The sequence below is a fragment of the Cervus canadensis genome, chromosome 14, assembly GCF_019320065.1.
Source record: "Cervus canadensis isolate Bull #8, Minnesota chromosome 14, ASM1932006v1, whole genome shotgun sequence".
Lineage (NCBI taxonomy): Eukaryota > Metazoa > Chordata > Mammalia > Artiodactyla > Cervidae > Cervus > Cervus canadensis.
In genome coordinates, this window is record NC_057399.1 from 74,060,846 (window position 1) to 74,073,750 (window position 12,905).

Genomic DNA, 12,905 nt, shown 5'->3' on the forward strand with positions numbered 1-12,905 from the left:
GCATGAAACAGTATGAAAAATATGAGGAGCATGAAACGGTGTGAAAAATATGAAGAGCATGAAAAAGTCTCAAAAATATGAGGAGCATGAAAAGGTCTCAAAAATACGAGGAGCATGAAAATGTCTGAAAAATAGGAGGAGCATGAAAAGGTCTGAGAAAAACGAGGGGCAGGAAAAGGTCTCAAAAATACGAGGAGCATGAAAAGGTCTCAAAAATACGAGGAGCATGAAAAGGTTTCAAAAATAAGAGGAGCATGAAAAGGTCTGAAAAATACAAGGAGCATGAAACTGTATGAAAAATATGAGGAGCATGAAACGGTGTGAAAAATATGAAAAGCATGAAAATGTCTGAAATATACGAGGAGCATGAAAAGGTCGCAAAAATATGATGAGCATGAAAAGGTCTGAAAAATATGAAGAGCATGAAAAGGAGTCAAAAATATGAGAAGAATGTAAAGGTGTGAAAAATATGAGGAGCATGAATCTGTATGAAGAATATGCCGAGCATGAAATGGTGTGAAAAATGTGAAGAGCATGAAAAAGTGTCCAAAATATGAGTAGCATGTAAAGGTGTCAAAAATATGAAGAGCATGAAAAGGTGTCAAAAATATGAGGAGCATTAAAAGGTGTGAAAAATATGAGGAGCATGACACAGTCTCAAAAATATGAGGAGCATGAAACGATCTGAAAAATATGCAGAGCATGAAATGGTGTGAAAAATATGAGGAGCATTAAAAGGTGTGAAAAATATGAGGAGCATGACACGGTCTCAAACATATGAGGAGCATGAAACGATCTGAAAAATATGAGGAGCATGAAAAGCTGCCAAAAATATGAGGAGCATGAAACAGTGTGAAAAATACGAAGAGCATGAAAACCTGAGAAATATATCAAGAGCATGAAAAGGTCTGAAAAATAAGAAGAGCATGAAAAGGTGTGAAAAATACGAAGATCATGAAAGGTGTGAAAAATACGAAGAGCCTGAAAAGGTGTGAAAAAAACGAAGAGCATGAAAAGTTGTGAAAAATACGAAGAGCATGAAAACTGTGAAAAATACGAAGAGCATGAAAAGGTGTGAAAAATATGAGGAGCATCAAAAGGTGTGAAAATATGAGGAGCATGAAACTGGATGAAAAATATGAGGAGCATGAAACGGTGTGAAAAATATGAAGAGCATGAAAAAGTCTCAAAAATACGAGGAGCATGAAAAGGTCTCAGAAATACGAGGAGCATGAAAATATCTGAAAAATACGAAGAGCATGAAAAGGTCTGAAAAAAACGAAGGGCAGGAAAAGGTCTCAAAAATACGAGGAGCATGAAAAGGTCTGAAAAATACGAGGAGCATGAAACTGTATGAAAAATAAGAGGAGCATGAAACGGCGTGAAAAATATGAAGAGCATGAAAATGTCTGAAAAATACAAGGAGCATGCAAAGGTCTGAAAAATATGAAGAGTATGAAAAGATGTCAAAAATATGAGAAGCATGTAAAGGTGTGAAAAATATGAGGAGCATGAATCTGTATGAAAAATATGCGGAGCATGAAATGGTGTGAAAAATAAGAAGAGCAAGAAAAGATGTGATAAATATGAGGAGTATGCAAAGGTCTGAAAAATACGAGGAGCATGAAAAAGGTCTGAAAAAAACAAGGAGTATGAAATGGTCTAAAAAACCCGAGGAGCATGAAAAGTTCTGAAAAATACGAGGAGCATGAAAAGGTCTGAAAAATAAAAGGAGCATGGAAAGGTGTCAAAAATATCAGGAGCTTGAAAAGGTGTCAAAAATATGAAGAGCATGAAAAGGGGTCAAAAATTTGAATAGAATGTAAAGGTGTGGAAAATAAGAGGTACATGAATCAGTATGAAAAATATGAGGAGCATGAAACGGTGTGAACAATATGAACAGCATGAAAAGGTGTGAAAAATATGAGGAGCACGAAACGGTCTGAAAAATATGAACAGCATGAAAAGGTGTGAAAAATACGAGGAGCATGAAAATGTCTGAAAAATACAAGGAGTATGAAATGGTCTAAAAAACACGAGGAGCATGAAAAGGTCTGAAAAATACGAGGAGCGTGAAAAGGTCTGAAAAAAACAAGGGGCAGGAAAAGGTCTGAAAAATACGAGGAGCATGAAAAGGTCTCAAAAATACGAGGAGCATGAAAAGGTCTGAAAAATACAAGGAGCATGAAACTGTATGAAAAATATGAGGAGCATGAAACGGTGTGAAAAATATGAAGAGCATGAAAAAATCTCAAAAATACGAGGAGCATGAAAAAGTCTGAAAAATACGAGGAGAATGAAACTGTATGAAAAATATGAGGAGCATGAAACGGTGTGGAATATATAAAGAGCATGAAAATGTCTGAAATATACGAGGAACATGAAAAGGTCGAAAAATATGAGGAGCATGAAAAGGTCTGAAAAATATGAAGAGTATGAAAAGGAGTCAAAAATATGAGAAGCATGTAAAGGTGTGAAAAATATGAGGAGCATGAATCTGTATGAGAAATATGCGGAGCAAGAAATGGTGTGAAAAATATGAAGAGCATGAAAAAGTGTCAAAAATATGAGTAGCATGTAAAGGTGTCAAAAATATGAAGAGCATGAAAAGGTGTCAAAAATATCAGGAGCATTAAAATGTGTGAAAAATATGAGGAGCATGACACGGTCTCAAACATATGAGGAGCATGAAACGATCTGAAAAATATGAAGAGCATGCAAAGATGTGAAAAATATGAGGAGCATTAAAAGGTGTGAAAAATATGAGGAGCATGAAACGGTCTCAAAAATATGAGGAGCATGAAAAGCTGCCAAAAATATGAGGAGCGTGAAACAGTGTGAAAAATACGAAGAGCATGAAAACCTGAGAAAAATATCAAGAGCATGAAAAGGTCTGAAAAATAAGAAGAGCATGAAAAGGTGTGAAAAATACGAAGATCATGAAAAGGTGTGAAAAATACAAAGAGCCTGAAAAGGTGTGAAAAACACGAAGAGCATGAAAAGTTGTGAAAAATACGAAGAGCATGAAAACTGTGAAAAATACGAAGAGCATGAAAAGGTGTGAAAAATATGAGGAGCATCAAAAGGTGTGAAAAATATGAGGAGCATGAAACGGTATGAAAAATACGAGGAGGATGAAAAGGTGTGAATAATACGAGGTGCATGAAAAGGTCTGAAAAATAAGAAGAGCATGAAAAGGTGTCAAAAGTATGAGGAGCATCAAAAGATGTGAATAACATGAAGAGCATGAAAAGGTGTCAAAAATATGTGGAGCATGCAAAGTTGTGAAAAATATTTGGAGCATGAAATTGTTTGAAACATATGAGGAGCAAGAAACCGTGTGAAAAATATGAGGAGTTTGAAAAGGTCTGAAAAATACGAGAGAATGAAAACGTGTGAAAAACACGAAGAGCATGAAAAGGTGTGAAAAATAAGAAGAGCCTGAAAAGGTCTGAAAAATACGAGGAACATGAAAAGGTCTCAGAAATACGAGGAGCATGAAAATGTCTGAAAAATACGAGGATCATGAAAAGGTCTGAAAAAAACGAGGGGCAGGAAAAGGTCTCAAAAATACGAGGAGCATGAAATGGCCTAAAAAATTCTAGGAGCATGAAAAGGACTGAAAAATACGAGGAGCATGAAACGGTCTGAAAAATACTAGGTGCATGAAAAGGTCTGAAAAATACGAGGAGCATGAAAAGGTCTGAAAAATACGAGGAGCATGAAAAGGTCTGAAAAATATATAGAGTATAAAAAGTTTTCAAAAATATGAGGAGAATGAAAAGGTGTGAAAAATAGGAAGAGCATGAAAAGCTGTCAAAAATATGAGGAGAATGAAAAGGTGTGAAAAATATTAAGAGCATGAAAAGGTGTCAAAAATATGAGGAACAAGTAATGCTGTGAAAAATATGAGGAGCATGAATCTGTATGAAAAACACGAGGAGCATGAAACGGTGTGAAAAATATGAAGAGCATGAAAAGGTGTGAAAATTATGAGGAGTATGAAAACGTCTTAAAAATACGAGGAGCATGAAAAGGTCTGAAAAATATGTGGAGCCTGAAAAGGTGTCAAAAATATGAGGAGCATGTAAAGGTGTGAAAAATTGAGGAGCATGAATCTGTATTAAAATTATGAGGAGGATGAAATGGTGTGAAAAATATGAAGATCATGAAAAGGTGTGAAAAATATGAGGAGGTTGAAAAGGTCTGAAAAATAAGAGTGCATGAAAAGGTGTGAAATACACGAAGAGCATGAAAAGGTGTGAAAAATAAGAAGAGCCTGAAAAGGTGTGAAAAACACGAAGAGCATGAAAAGTTGTGAAAAATACGAAGAGCATGAAAACTGTGAAAAATACGAAGAGCATGAAAAGGTGTGAAAAATATGAGGAGCATCAAAAGGTGTGAAAATATGAGGAGCATGAAACTGTATGAAAAATATGAGGAGCATGAAACGGTGTGAAAAATATGAAGAGCATGAAAAAGTCTGAAAAATACGAGGAGCATGAAAAGGTCTCAGAAATACGAGGAGCATGAAAATATCTGAAAAATACGAAGAGCATGAAAAGGTCTGAAAAAAACGAAGGGCAGGAAAAGGTCTCAAAAATACGAGGAGCATGAAAAGGTCTGAAAAATCCGAGGAGCATGAAACTGTATGAAAAATACGAGGAGCATGAAACGGCGTGAAAAATATGAAGAGCATGAAAATGTCTGAAAAATACAAGGAGCATGAAAAGGTCTGAAAAATATGAAGAGTATGAAAAGATGTCAAAAATATGAGAAGCATGTAAAGGTGTGAAAAATATGAGGAGCATGAATCTGTATGAAAAATATGCGGAGCATGAAATGGTGTGAAAAATAAGAAGAGCAAGAAAAGATGTGATAAATACGAGGAGTATGCAAAGGTCTGAAAAATACGAGGAGCATGAAAAGGTCTGAAAAATAAAAGGAGCATGGAAAGGTGTCAAAAATATCAGGAGCTTGAAAAGGTGTCAAAAATATGAAGAGCATGAAAAGGGGTCAAAAATTTGAATAGAATGTAAAGGTGTGGAAAATAAGAGGTGCATGAATCAGTATGAAAAATATGAGGAGCATGAAACGGTGTGAACAATATGAACAGCATGAAAAGGTGTGAAAAATATGAGGAGCATGAAACGGTCTGAAAAATATGAACAGCATGAAAAGGTGTGAAAAATACGAGGAGCATGAAAATGTCTGAAAAATACAAGGAGTATGAAATGGTCTAAAAAAAACGAGGAGCATGAAAAGGTCTGAAAAATACGAGGAGCGTGAAAAGGTCTGAAAAAAACAAGGGGCAGGAAAAGGTCTCAAAAATACGAGGAGCATGAAAAGGTCTGAAAAATACGAGGAGCATGAAAAGGTCTGAAAAATACAAGGAGCATGAAACTGTATGAAAAATACGAGGAGCATGAAACGGTGTGAAAAATACGAAGAGCATGAAAAAGTCTCAAAAATACGAGGAGCATGAAAAGGTCTGAAAAATACGAGGAGAATGAAACTGTATGAAAAATATGAGGAGCATGAAACGGTGTGAAAAATATGAAGAGCATGAAAAAGTCTCAAAAATACGAGGAGCATGAAAAGGTCTGAAAAATACGAGGAGAATGAAATTGTATGAAAAGTATGAGGAGCATGAAACGGTGTGAAAAATATGAAGAGCATGAAAAAGTCTCAAAAATACGAGGAGCATGAAAAGGTCTGAAAAATACGAGGAGCATGAAAAGGTCTGAAAAATATGTAGAGTATAAAAAGGTTTCAAAAATAAGAGGAAAATCAAAAGGTGTGAAAAATAGGAATATCATGAAAAGCTGTCAAAAATATGAGGAGCATGTAAAGGTGTGAAAAATATGAGGAGCATGAATCTGTATGAAAAATATGAGGAGCATGAAACGGTGTGAAAAATAGGAAGAGCATGAAAAGGTGTGAAAAATACAAGGAAAATGAAAAGGCCTGAAAAAAACGAGGAACATGAAAAGATCTGATAAATAAGAGGAGCATGAAACGGTCTGAAAAATACAAGGAGCATGAAAGGGTCTGAAAAATATGAACCGCATGAAAAGCTCTGAAAAATATGAAGAGCAAGAAAAGGTGTCAAACATATAGGAGCATGTAAAGGTGTGAAAAATAAGAGGAGCATGAAAAGGTGTCAAAAGTATGAGGAGCATGTAAATGTGTGAAAAATATGAGGAACATGAATCTTATGATAAAAATGAGGAGCATGAAACGGTGTAAACCATATGAGGATAATGAAAAGTTGTAAAATATGAGGAGTATGAAAAGGTGTGAAAAATATGAAGAGCATGAATCGGTCTGAAAAATATGAGGAGCATGAAACGGTCAGAAAAATATGAGGAGCATGAAAAGATCTGAAAACTATGAAGAGCATGAACCTGTATGAAAAATATGTGGAGCATGAAATGGTGTGAAATAATGAAGAGTATGAAAAGTTGTGATAAATATGAAGAGTTTGAAAAGGTCTGAAAAATACGAGAGGCATAAAAGGTCTGAAAAGTACAAGGAGCATGATAAGGTCTAAAAAATACGAGGAGCATGAAAAGGTCTGAAAAATAAGAGAGCATGAAAAGCTGTGAAAAATCTCAAGAGCATGAAAAGGTCTGAAAAATATGAAGAGCATGAAAAGGTCTGAAAAATATGAAGAGCATGAAAATGTGTGAAAAATATGAAGAGCCTGAAAAGTGGTCAAAATATGAGGAGCATGTAAAGGTGTGAAAAATATGAGGAGCATGAAACTGTATGAAAAATATGAGGAGCATGAAACGGTGTGAAAAATATGAAGACCATGAAAGGGTGTGAAAATATCAAGAGCATGAAAAGGTGTGAAAAATATGAGGAGCATGAAAAAGTCTGAAAAATACGAGGAGCATGAAATGGTCTGAAAAAACGAGGAGCATGAAAAGCTGTGAAAAATACGAGGAGCATGAAAGGGTCTGAAAAATACGAGGAGCATGAAAAGGGTGAAAAATATGAAGAGCATGAAAAGGTGTGAAAAATAGGAGGAGCATGAAAAGGTGTGAAATATAGGAGGAGCATGAAAAGGTGTGAAAAATACGAGGAGCATGAAAACGGTGAAAAATACAAAGAGCATGAAAAGTGTGAAAAATACATGGAGCATGAAAACGTCTGAAAAATACGAGGACTATGAAAATGTCTGAAAAATATGAAGAGCATGAAAAGGTGTGAAAAACATGAGCAGCATGAAAAGGTGTGAAAAATATGAGGAGCATGAAACAGTCTGAAATATACGAACAGCAGGAAAAGGTGTGAAAACACGAAGAGCATTAAAAGCTGTGAAAAATATCAAGAGCATGAAAAGATCTGAAAAGTATGAAGAGCATTAAAAGGTGTCAAAAATTCCTTTTCATGCTCCTCATTTTTTCATACTGTTTCATGCTCCTCATATTTTTCACACCTTTTCATGCTCCTCATATTTTTGACAACTTTTGAAGCTCTTCATATTTTTCACACTTTTTCATGCTATTTATATTTTTCACACCGTTTCATGCTCCTCATATATTTCATACAGTTTCATGCTCCTCTTATTTTTCACACCTTTACATGCTTATCATACTTTTGACACCTTTTCATGCTCTTCATATTTTTCACACCTTTTCATGCTCCTCATATTTTTGACAGCATTTCATGCTCTACATGTTTTTCAGACCTTTTCATTCTCCTCATATTTGACACCTTTTCATGCTCTTCATATTTTTCAGACCTTTCCATGCTCCTCATATTTTTCACACCTTTTCATGCTACTCATATTTTTGACACCTTTTCATGCTCTTCATATTTTTCACACCTTTTCATGCTCCTCATATTTTTGACAGCATTTCATGCTCTACATATTTTTCAGACCTTTTCATGCTCCTCATATTTTGACACCTTTTCATGCTCTTCATATTTTTCAGACCTTTTCATGCTCCTCATATTTTTCACACCTTTTCATGCTCCTCATATTTTTCACACCTTTTCATGCTCTACATATTTTTCAGACCTTTTCATGCCCGTCGTGTATTTCAGACCATTTCATGTTCCTCGTATTTTTCACAGCTTTTCATGCTCCTCGTTTTTTCAGATCTTTTCATGCTCCCCGTATTTTTCAGACCTTTTCATGCTCCTTGTGTTTTTCACACCTTTTCATGCTCTTTGTATTTTTCACAACTTTTCAAGCTCTTCTTATTTTTGACACCTTTTCATGCTCCTCGAATTTTTCACACCTTTTCATGCTCCTCGCATTTTTAACAAATTTTCATGCTCTTCTCATTTTTCACACCTTTTCATGCTCTTCCTATTTTTCACACCATTTCATGCTCTTCATTTTTTCACACCTTTTCATTCCCTTCTTATTTTTCACAACTTTTCATGCTCTTCAAATTTTTGACACCTTTTAATGCTCTTCATACTTTTCAGATCTTTTCATGCTCTTGATATTTTTCACAGCTTTTAATGCTCTTCGTGTTTTCACACCTTTTCCTGCTGTTCGTATATTTCAGACTGTTTCATGCTCCTCATATTTTTCACACCTTTTCATGCTGCTCATGTTTTTCACACCTTTTCATGCTCTTCATATTTTTCAGACATTTTCATAGTCCTCGTATTTTTCAGACGTTTTCATGCTCCATGTATTTTTCACACTTTTCATGCTCTTTGTATTTTTCACCGTTTTCATGCTCCTCGTATTTTTCACACCTTTTCATGCTCCTCCTATATTTCACACCTTTTCATGCTCCTCCTATTTTTCACACCTTTTCATGCTCTTCATATTTTTCACCCTTTTCATGCTCCTCGTATTTTTCAGACCCTTTCATGCTCCTCGTATTTTTCACAGCTTTTCATGCTCCTCGTTTTTTCAGACCATTTCATGCTCCTCGTATTTTTCAGACTTTTTCATGCTCCTCATATTTTTCACACCTTTTCATGCTCTTGATATTTTTCACACCCTTTCATGGTCTTCATATTTTTCACACCGTTTCATGCTCCTCATATTTTTCATACAGTTTCATGCTCCTCATATTTTTCACACCTTTACATGCTCCTCATATTTTGACCACTTTTCAGGCTCTTCATATTTTTCACACATTTTCATGCTCTTCATATTTTTCAGACCTTTTCATGCTCTTCATATTTTTCAGACCTTTTCATGCTCTTGAGATTTTTCACAGCTTTTCATGCTCTCTTATTTTTCAGACCTTTTCATGCTCCTCGTATTTTTTAGACCATATCATGCTCCTTGTACTTTTCAGACCTTTTATGCCTCTCGTATTTTTCAGACCTTTTCAAACTCTTCATATTTATCACAACTTTTCATACTCTTCATTATTTCACACCATTTCATGCTCCACATATTTTTCATACAGGTTCATGCTCTTCATATTTTTCAGATCTTTTCATGCTCCTCATATTTTTCTGACCGTTTCATGCTCCTCATATTTTTCAGACCGATTCATGCTCTTCATATTTTTCACACCTTTTCATACTCCTCATATTTTACAACTTTTCATTATCCTCATATGGTTTACACCGTTTCATGCTCCTCATTTTTATCATAAGATTCATGTTCCTCATATTTTTCACACATTTACATGCTCCTCATACTTTTGACACCTTTTCATGCTCCTCTTATTTTTCACACCTTTACATGCTCCTATATGTTTGACACCTTTTCTTGCTCTTCATATTTTTCAGAGCTTTTCATGCGGTTCATATTTTTCAGACCCTTTCATGCTCCTTGTATTTTTCAGACCGTTTCATGCTCCTCTTATTTATCAGATCTTTTCATGTTCCTCGTTTTTTTCAGGCCTTTTCATTTTCCTTGTATTTTTCACACCTTTTCATGCTCTTCCTATTTTTCACACCGTTTCATGCTCCTCATATTTTTCACACCTTTACATGCTCCTCATATTTTTGACAGCTTTTCATGATATTCCTATTTTTCACACCTTTTGATTTTCCTCTTATTTTTGAAACCTTTTTATACTCTACATATTTTTCAGACCTTTTCATGCTCCTCGTATTTTTCAGACCTTTTCATGCTCCTCGTATTTTTGAGACTTTTTCATGCTCTTCATATTTTTCACACCGTTTCATGCTCCTCATACTTTTCATACAATTTCATTCTCCTCGTATTTTTCAGACCTTTTCATGCTCCTCGTATTTTTGAGACTTTTTCATGCTCCTCGTATTTTTGAGACTTTTTCATGCTCTTCATATTTTTCACACCGACTTTTTCATGCTCTTCATATTTTTCACACCGTTTCATGCTCCTCGTATTTTTCATACAGTTTCATGCTCCTTGTATTTTTCAGACCTTTTCATGCTCCTCGTATTTTTTAGACCTTTTCATGCTCCTCGTATTTTTGAGACCTTTTCCTGCCCCTTGTTTTTTTCAGACCTTTTCACGCTCCTCGTATTTTTCAGACCTTTTCATGCTCCTCGTTTTTTTTAGACCATTTCATACTCCTTGTATTTTTCAGACATTTTCATGCTCCTCGTATTTTTCACACCTTTTCATGCTGTTCATATTTTTCAGACCGTTTCATGCTCCTCATATTTTTCACACCTTTTCATGCTGTTCATATTGTTCACACCGTTTCATGCTCCTCATATTTTTCATACTGATTCATGCACCTCTTATTTTTCACACCTTTACATTCTATTCAAATTTTTGACCCCTTTTCATGCTCTTCATATTTTTGACACCTTTTCAAGCTCCTGATATTTTTGACACCTTTCCATGCTCCTTTTATTTTTCAGACCTTTTCATGCTCCTCGTATTTTTCAGACCTTTGCATACTCCTCATATTTATCACATCTTTTCTTGCTCTTCTTATTTTTCACACCATTTCATGCTCCGCATATTTTTCGTACAGATTCATGCTCCTCATATTTTTCACACCTTTACATGCTTCTCATATTTTTGACATCTTTTCATACTCTTCATATTTTTCAGACCTTTCCATGCTCCTTGTATTTTTCAGACATTTTCATGCTCTTCATATTTTTCACACCGTTTCATGCTCCTCGTATTTTTCATACAGTTTCATGCTCCTCGGATTTTTCAGACCTTTTCATGCTCCTCGTATTTTTGAGACCTTTTCCTGCCCCTCGTTTTTTTCAGACCTTTTCATGCTCTTCGTATTTTTCAGACATTTTCATGCTCCTCGTATTTCTGAGACCTTTTCATGCTCCTCGTACTTTTCAGACTTTTTCATGCTCTTCATATTTTTCACACCGTTTCATGCTCCTCATATTTTTCATACAGTTTCATGCTCCTCATATTTTCACACCTTTTGATGCTCCTCATATTTTTCACACCTTTTCATGCTCTTCGTATTTTTCACAGTTTTCATGCTCTTCGTATTTTTCACCACTTTTCATGCTCTTCGTGTTTTTCACACCTTTTCAGGCTCTTCTTATTTTTCACACCTTTTCATGCTCTTCGTGTATTTCACACCTTTTCATGCACTCTTATTTTTCAGACCTTTTCAACCTCCTCATATTTTTCACACCTTTTCATGATCTTCATATTTTTCACACCATTTCATCCTCCTCATAATTTTAATACAGATTCATGCTCCTCAATTTTTCACACCTTTACATGCTCCTCATATTTTTGACACCTTTTCAGGCTCCACATATTTTTCAGACCTTTTCATGCTCCTCGTATTTTTAAGACGTTTTCATACTCCTCATAATTTTCACACCTTTTCATGCTCTTCATATTTTTCACACCGTTTCATGCTCCTCGTGTTTTTCATACAGATTCATGCTGCTCATATTTTTCACAGCATTACTTGTTCCTCATATTTTTGACACCTTTTCATGCTCTTAATATTTTTCACACCTTTTCATTCTCCTCATATTTTTGACATCTTTTCATGCTCTTCCTATTTTTCACACCTTTTCATTCTCCTCATATTTTTGAAAACTTTTTATACTCTACATATTTTTCAGACCTTTTCATGCTCCTCGTATTTTTCAGACCTTTTCATGCTCCTCGTATTTTTCACACCTTTTCATGCACCTAGTATTTTTCAGACCGTTTCATGCTCCTCGTATTTTTCAGTCCTTTTCATGCTCCTAGAATTTTTTAGGCCATTTCATGCTCCTCGTATTTTTGAGACCTTTTCCTGCCCCTCGTTTTTTCAGACCTTTTCATGATCCTCGTATTTTTCAGACATTTTCATGCTCCTCGTATTTCTGAGACCTTTTCATGTTCCTCGTATTTTTCAGACCTTTTCAGGCTCTTCTTATTTTTCACACCTTTTCATGCTCTTCGTGTTTTTCACACGTTTTCATTCTCTCGTATTTTTCAGACCTTTTCAAACTCCTCATATTTTTCACACGGTTTCTTGCTCCTCATATGTTTCAAACAATTTCATGCTCCAAATATTTTTCACAACTTTACATGCTCCACATATTTTTGACACCTTTTCATGCTCTTCATGTTATTCACATCTTTTGATGCTCCTCATACTTTTGACACCTTTTCATGCTCTTCTTATTTTTCAGACCTTTTCATGCACCTCGTATTATTCACACCTTTTCATCCTCCTCGTATTTTTCATACCGTTTCATGCTCCTCATATTTTTCACACCTTTTGATGCTCCTCATATTTTTCACACCTTTTCATGCTCTTCGTATTTTTCACAGTTTTCATGCTCTTCGTATTTTTCACAACTTTTCATGCTCTTCGTGTTTTTCACACCTTTTCAGGCTCTTTGTATTTTTCACACCTTTTCATGATCTTCGTCTTTTTCACACCTTTTCATGCTCTTCTTATTTTTCAGACCTTTTCATGCTCTTGATATTTTTCTCAGGTTTTCATGCTCTTCGTATTTTTCACACTGTTTCACGCTCCTCATAT